The following is a 7,054-nucleotide window of genomic DNA, read 5'->3' as shown; positions in this document are numbered from 1 at the left end:
GTTGGATGCATCCTGTATCTTTCGTTAAGCGGTTTTGTGATATATTGTAATGAATTTTAGAGTAGTTTTACAGCTCCGGTATGTCTGTTTGTACACAAGGACAATTACTCTTATTTAACTTTGCATTTTTAAAGATTTGTCATTTGAAGGATGTAAGAAGCAGCAAGTCATCGGTGGTAGCTAAAACACTGAAAATTCATTAGGTTGGCAGGTGAAATAACATAAAAATTGAATACTTGATTCATCTCCTTTGCTCGTTTGACAAATATTTAAAACATTTTCTTGTTTAGGAGGCCTCCTGCTAGTTCAGCCAGGGAAGTTAAGAGATTTCCTTTGTGTGTTTGGCCATCATACCATAGGAAGGTAAAAGAAACAAATGTTACATTCTAGTTTTCCCTCCCAGTCACGGGAGCCTTGAATTTCATCAGGCAGGCATGGAGAATTTAGAATCATAGTTGGTTTCCAATTGTGGTTGAACCTTCAATTGGCCAGAACGTGGTGCTGATAACTCCAAGGTTGCAGGTTTGATTCCTGTATGGGACAGCTGCATATTCCTGCATTGCAACTCTAAAATTCTATGGTTCCACAACTTCCACCATTCCAACCCATTGGCCATTCTGACTAGTGCTGACTGAAGCTGTAGTCAAAAAATATATTGCGTTCTCCACCCATAAAAAATTCCCCACTCATTTTAAAGGAAGAACTAGATAGGTGCATGCATATATATATATATTTGCACACTGAAATCTTCCCTCCGCCGAAATGAACTGAGGACTACTCCAAGAAAACAAAACATATGTGCCCATATCAGCAGACCTTCTGATGAAAATAGATTTTTCTTTTCCTCTGCATCTGTGTGAACCTAACATCTGGGCTTCTTTCTTCCCTCTCTGGTACTGTGATCAATCAGCATGAGGAAAGAAAATGAAGGAACATTGATTGCCCGATCCTCCCACTCCTGTTCATGATGTGTATAAATGGCTGAGTTAGAGTGACAGGCTTCATACCTAATCCTTTCCCTTAATCACCATCATTTATAATAAAAGTATTCCACACTGATCTTCTGTTCAGAATAGGCTCTGCCATCCTTATTCATGGCAGCAATATTCCTTGCTCCAGTGCATTCTCAGTGCATTACTCAAATTGCACAAAATAGATGGAAAGTAGAGGATTGCCAGCAGCTACGTTCCTCTGCTCAAGGGAGGTCTTTGCTCTAGGCAAGCTGGCAAAGGAAATTGTAGCTATCCAGTCTACCATCTGCCTCCTACTTTTCCACTGTGAAGATACAGGAAGCAGCTTGGTGTAAAGGTATTCTTCTTTAGTTAATAGTTCTCAGAACATCAACTGAACTTCAGGGAAAGAACTCTGACAAGAAGGACTTCTCAGCTCTGAATTAAAGACTTCTCAAGAGTGCTAACAATTCCCGGACCCCATTTCATCTGGAACCGGAAACTGCTCTGCACTATGCTTCTCATGATGACCAATATATAATTATATAGTATATATAGTAAATTGGGATCATGGGTGGCACTGTGGGTTAAACCACAGAGCCTAGGACTTGCTGATCAAAAGGTCGGCGGTTTGAATTCCCGTGACGGGGTGAGCTCCCATTGCTCGGTCCCTGCTCCTGCCAACCTAGCACTTTGAAAGCACGTCAAAGTGCAAGTAGATAAATAGGTACCGATCCGGCGGGAAGGTAAACAGCATTTTCGTGTGCTGTTCTGGTTCGCCAGAAGCGGTTTAGTCATGCTGGCCACATGACCCAGAAGGTGTATGCCGGCTCCCTCAGCCAGTAAAGCGAGATGAGCACTCAGGGTCGGTTATGACTGGACTGACCTAATGGTCAGGGGTCCCTTTACCCTTTACCTTTATATATAGTAAATTACACAATCAACACTTTCTCTCTCCCTCTCTCTCACACACATACAACTTTCCAGCAGGTAAACAGGTAGCCTGCCAGAAAGAAAAGTTCGGCCTAGGATTCTGTTATTGATTATGCTGATAGTAGACACTAGTCCTCAGACAGTGCTTCTACAAATGTTTAGAACTAAAAATTCCATGCAACAGCTGCTTGTAAACTAAAACTTGATGTAAGTAGGAAAGACGGAAGAGAGCCCAGCTTGTCAATGGGGGCTTTGTACCATAGCTCAGTGGTAAAGCAAAAGCTTGGCTTGCAGGTGGTCACCAGTTCAATTCTTGCTCCAGTTAAAAGAATTGCAGGACTGGGGAAGAAGACCTTCTCCTAATCAGAGTTACTAGGCTAGATGGAGAAATCATCTAACTGGTACAAGGTAGCACCCTATGTTTCTAACAATAAGATTCATGTTGACTCTTTTGCTATTGCAGTTAATCTAACCCTTTGGAAGCCCACATCCTGGCACAGCAAAGGTTCTATTTGGGCCTAGGCTGGCAGTGTTATGGATCAAGTTCAGCTGGGAGTTGAACTACATGTTTAGCAATGGCTCTACCTCATAATTTTGTTGAGTGCAGAGCTCACATCTAAGCTAATAAGTATGCCATTTGGTAAGCATGCCTACTTGATTGATATGAAGGCTGTTTCTGGGATAGTCCCTGTGGTTCTGATTTCACACAGTCAAGCTTTAATATATAATAGCTGTAGTTTTCACACAGTGAATATGATTGAATGAGTCAACCATAACACGTTCTGACAAATGAAGGATCAGGTGCATACTGCCCTTCCCTTGTAGGTTTTTTTTTTTTTTTAAAAAAAAATCATACATTTTCCAGGTTGCTGGGGTTTTTTTGTCATCCATTGCAAGTGAAATAATACACCCTTATTTGTATTTTATTATGAAATGAAGGCTGTAACAAGGTGTATTATTAATTATTATTATTATATATATACAATAAATGTTAGCTATCTGGAGACACTTTCTCTTTCTGTCACCCCTTTTTTCTAGCTTTTATTAGTCTACTTTCCCCCCTCATTCTCTTTCTGCCACTCTCGCCTTAAGTTCTCTCCTTAACAAACCACAGTTCCCAGGATTCTTTGGGGGAAGCCACAACTGTGAAAGTTGTATAAGAGTGCTTTAAATATGTAGTGTGGGTGTGACCCTACATTTGGACTAGAAAGTTCTGAATTCAGATCCTACTTAGCCACAATTGTGCTTATGTGTATCTCTGAACCTAACCTACCACTAAGGATTGTTGAGAGGAGAGAAGGAGGCATAGAAAATAACCATGTAGCTTATTGGAGGAAGGGTTGCAATTTGAAATCATATATATGCATATAAAATAAATTTAATACAGACTTCCTCTTGTCAATGCTGCAAAAACTTCCTCATAATGAATGAGTGTAAAAATATATATTCTTACTGCATTTTGTATGTGTTTATGTCAGTAACCATTCTGTATGAAAAGTGACCATAATAATAATAATAAAGTTTCTTATTTTTTGTTAAGAATGAGTTGGAAGCAAGATATCATACAGGAAGTAACCATCATCGTATTCGGACTATGTAATGCCTAATTATGCATATAACATGCACATTAAAAAGTCACGCACACAACATCTAGTCATGTTAAATTCAGTAAGGAGAGCTTGATGCAGTTCTATATTGGCAGCAACCTACTCTATTCTTTCTGGTAAAAGCGGTCTGGTTTTATTGAAGCCTGAAATAAGCTAATAATAAGGATGCATAGTGATGCACAGTTGCATCTATTAACTATTTGAACAAGTAAAACTAAAAATGATTATGTTTTAAAGAGCTCATAAATTTAAAAATCTTTAAATTGTCATTGAAAATGAAACTTTGAAAAAATCATGAATGGAGCTGACTTGAGGGAGTCTCGTAGTCAATATAGCTTTGAAATATAAAGACGTAGTGACATTAAGCATGTATAGAAGTATACCTTATAAACAAAAAAGGGCTGAGGTTACTATTTGGTCTTATTTCAGTATCAGCTAGTTCACTTTAAGAGAGATCTCTTAGGGCATCTATTGGTAAATGTTAGTATTGCATGGGACAGGAAAATGTATGTAGAATGAATCAAGCTCTTGATGTTAAGTCCTATTTCATGCTTTTATAAGCTAATAATATATTCTGCCTTTCATATTAACGTTCTTATATCAGAATACCAGTGTTGGATTTTACTCCAGAGGGTCAGTTTTTCCACCTTATTTACACTTCTTTGTTTTATAATAAAGTATAACAACAAATTTAGCATTGCTTCTTCTTAATAACAATTCAGCTCACTCACTCCATCACAATCCTTTCCTCTCATTTGCATATGTTCTAGCCACCTTTAAAACTAGCTCAACCTCTCATCAGATGTGGTACTCTGCAATCTATGATTCATAAGATAGGGCTCCCTCTTAGTTTTATTTTCACTTGAAAATTAAAATTGATACCTCATACTGTGTCATACTATCTATCCATCACTTTCATTTCTTGAAAAGAAACTTGCCTGGGTTGCATCTTAACTACAAGACACCTGAATTTTCTTAAGAGATACTTTCACTTTCCTTCTTTTTCTTATTGTGCCTCATCCCAATTCTTTCCTTTTTAAAGTATGCAATAACCAGTGCTTTTTTTTTATCTGATGGTACTCAATGGTACGCAGTACCAGCACTTTTCTTCCCCCAAACAACAAAAAATCAACCACAAATCTCAGCTAAGGAGCACAAAAGGGATAAAAGGAGCCATGAGGTTCTGTCACCCCCAAACTCAGAAGCTTCCAATTGCTCATTGTGCACTCTCTCATTCACACCTTCTCTTCCTTCTGGAACAATATCTGATACAAGAGTTTGGGAGCTCACTGCAACATGGAAACTGCAATAGGCAGCACTGAGGGAGATGAGTAGTGCTTGGCTCAGCCTTCGTGCTGTCCCACTTCCATGCCTGGCAAAAGGTTGGCTTGAGGGCAGGCAGCTGGTAGAGCCTGTGGCTACCAAGTTGGTGGACTCCCATCGCACCATGAAGGGGGAGACTTGGGCGCCCCTTCACATGTTGTGGGCTGCAGGGAAGAAGAGGAGCAGGGCACTACTGCTGCCACCAGTGCTAGGTGGGCATGCTCTCTTGCTGCTCACCTGCTCTATTCTTGGCCCACCAGCTGCTGTCTCTGGCCACCTGTTTGACGTCTCCTGTGTGCAGCTAAGCAACACCTTGCCTCACTCCTGCAACAGGGGACAAGCCAGGCTGTCTCCCCGCTAATGTCGTGCAGGGCACTGCTGTTCACAATCCGCTCTCCAACCCTCCCCCTGCCTGTTAAGGGGTCAGATGCATGTCCAGTCACACTAGGTATCTGTCACCTCTTCTTTTCTTGGAAAGATGGTCATTTTTAAGTACTGGCATCTTTTTTTTTCTAGAAAAAAGAAATCATTAGCAATAAACCTTCCCTCATTTGTTTTCTGCCAGTTCCTTTAACCTTTAACCAAACATATTGTTGAACAAACCCTAACCAGTGTGAGATTCCAGTGTTCATGTTTTCCTTTGGAACAAGGCACAGCAGAGACTGCAGTATCTTTATGATATATGGTTTATTTACACGTATATACTACCTGAGCCTATGATGGAGAGGTTCACAGCATTAACACCCCAAAAGGATCTTGTTTCTCCCATAGTTGCAGCCTTGGATTCAAACAGAAATCAAACATTGCTCTGACTTTCCAGCTTGCTGCTTTTCTTCTAGGTCTCATCACCGCCCAACTCTGCTCTCCACTGAGATTGGGGGCCCCAGCCAATTGCCATCTCACACAGATCCCCTTTCCTTTGCGTCCCTTAATGGCCCATCACCCAGGCTGTCACCTCAACATTTTAATACTTGCTGGATCGAGTAGTTAAAAAGGTCTTACATACAGCTTCCTCCCCCACCAAACTGATAATAATATTCAGTTAGAGGGGTTGTACTGTTTAAAACCCCCACAGCACCCCTTTGGTATTGGTGTTCTGCAGCATTCAGCTACATAGCTGGGTGAAAACCACCTAGAAGGAACCCCACAGACCTTTGATCAGTTGCAGAGGTGAAGTCAAATTCACAAGCAATTTTAGTAATCTTCTATGATTCATCTCTCTCTCTCTCTCTCTCTCTCTCTCTCACACACACACACACACACACACACACACACACACAGAGAGAGAGAGAGAGAGAGAGACAGAAAATTATGAGTTCTGAGATTAATGGTGCTTTTCTAACTTGCAGGTTACTCCAGCTAGAAGGCTAGCTGAATCTGGTTACAGTGGTACCTCTGGTTGCAAACGGAATCCTTTCTGGAGGCTCGTGCGCAACATGAAAAAAGTGCAACCCGCAGCAGCGTGTCTGTGCACATGCGGGCCGTGATTTGCCACTTCTGCACATGTGCATTACATCATTTTGTGTGTGTGTACTTTCCAGTACTTCCGGGTCACCATGGGACGTAAGCTGAAATAACGTAACGTGAAGCGGATGTAACATGAGGTATGACTGTAGTTGATGCCGATGTTGGATCTGTTTGTGGTGTAGGGATGGTGTGGAGAAATGTGATTTGATTCACATTTAAAGAAGCATCTATCAAATCTGTCCTCTCCAAAGCAACATGAGATCTGAAGCACAGCCCTCATTCAAAATTCACACTTATACACATTTTGCAATTATCTACTTCTCCAAGCAACAAATGTTTACAAAAATACATGCATTAGGTAAAAGTGTGCATAGTGCTAAAAGAGAAAGTGTGAAGAACAGCATGCGTCCCACTTCCTCTTTCACTTTTATGTGCTTTTCAAGTCTCAGGTTAGCAGCTTGGGTGTTGATCAGAGTTTTGAAAAGCACATAGAGGTGAAGAGGAAGTGGCAAAGAGGATCACCCTTCCAACTTCCTCCTTCAGCTCTATGTACTTTTCAAAGGAGGGGGTGGAAGGCAACTACCTTTACCACCTAATGGTGAAGGGGCCATGAAGAAGAGTCCAGAGGCTTGGTGGGCACCAGAGTAAGACCTCAACAGTACTACTGCATCAGCAGACACTACACTGATGACCCCAGTTTATAATGCTGCCCTCTAGCTGATGGTATGAAACAAATGGAGCATTGAGACTTCAAGCTACCAATGCTTTGTTCTC

The sequence above is a fragment of the Podarcis erhardii genome, assembly GCF_964252035.2.
Source record: "Podarcis erhardii genome assembly, chromosome: 9".
Taxonomy (NCBI): domain Eukaryota; kingdom Metazoa; phylum Chordata; class Lepidosauria; order Squamata; family Lacertidae; genus Podarcis; species Podarcis erhardii.
The sequence above is the reverse complement of the archived record's forward strand: the minus strand, read 5'-3'. Positions refer to the sequence as shown.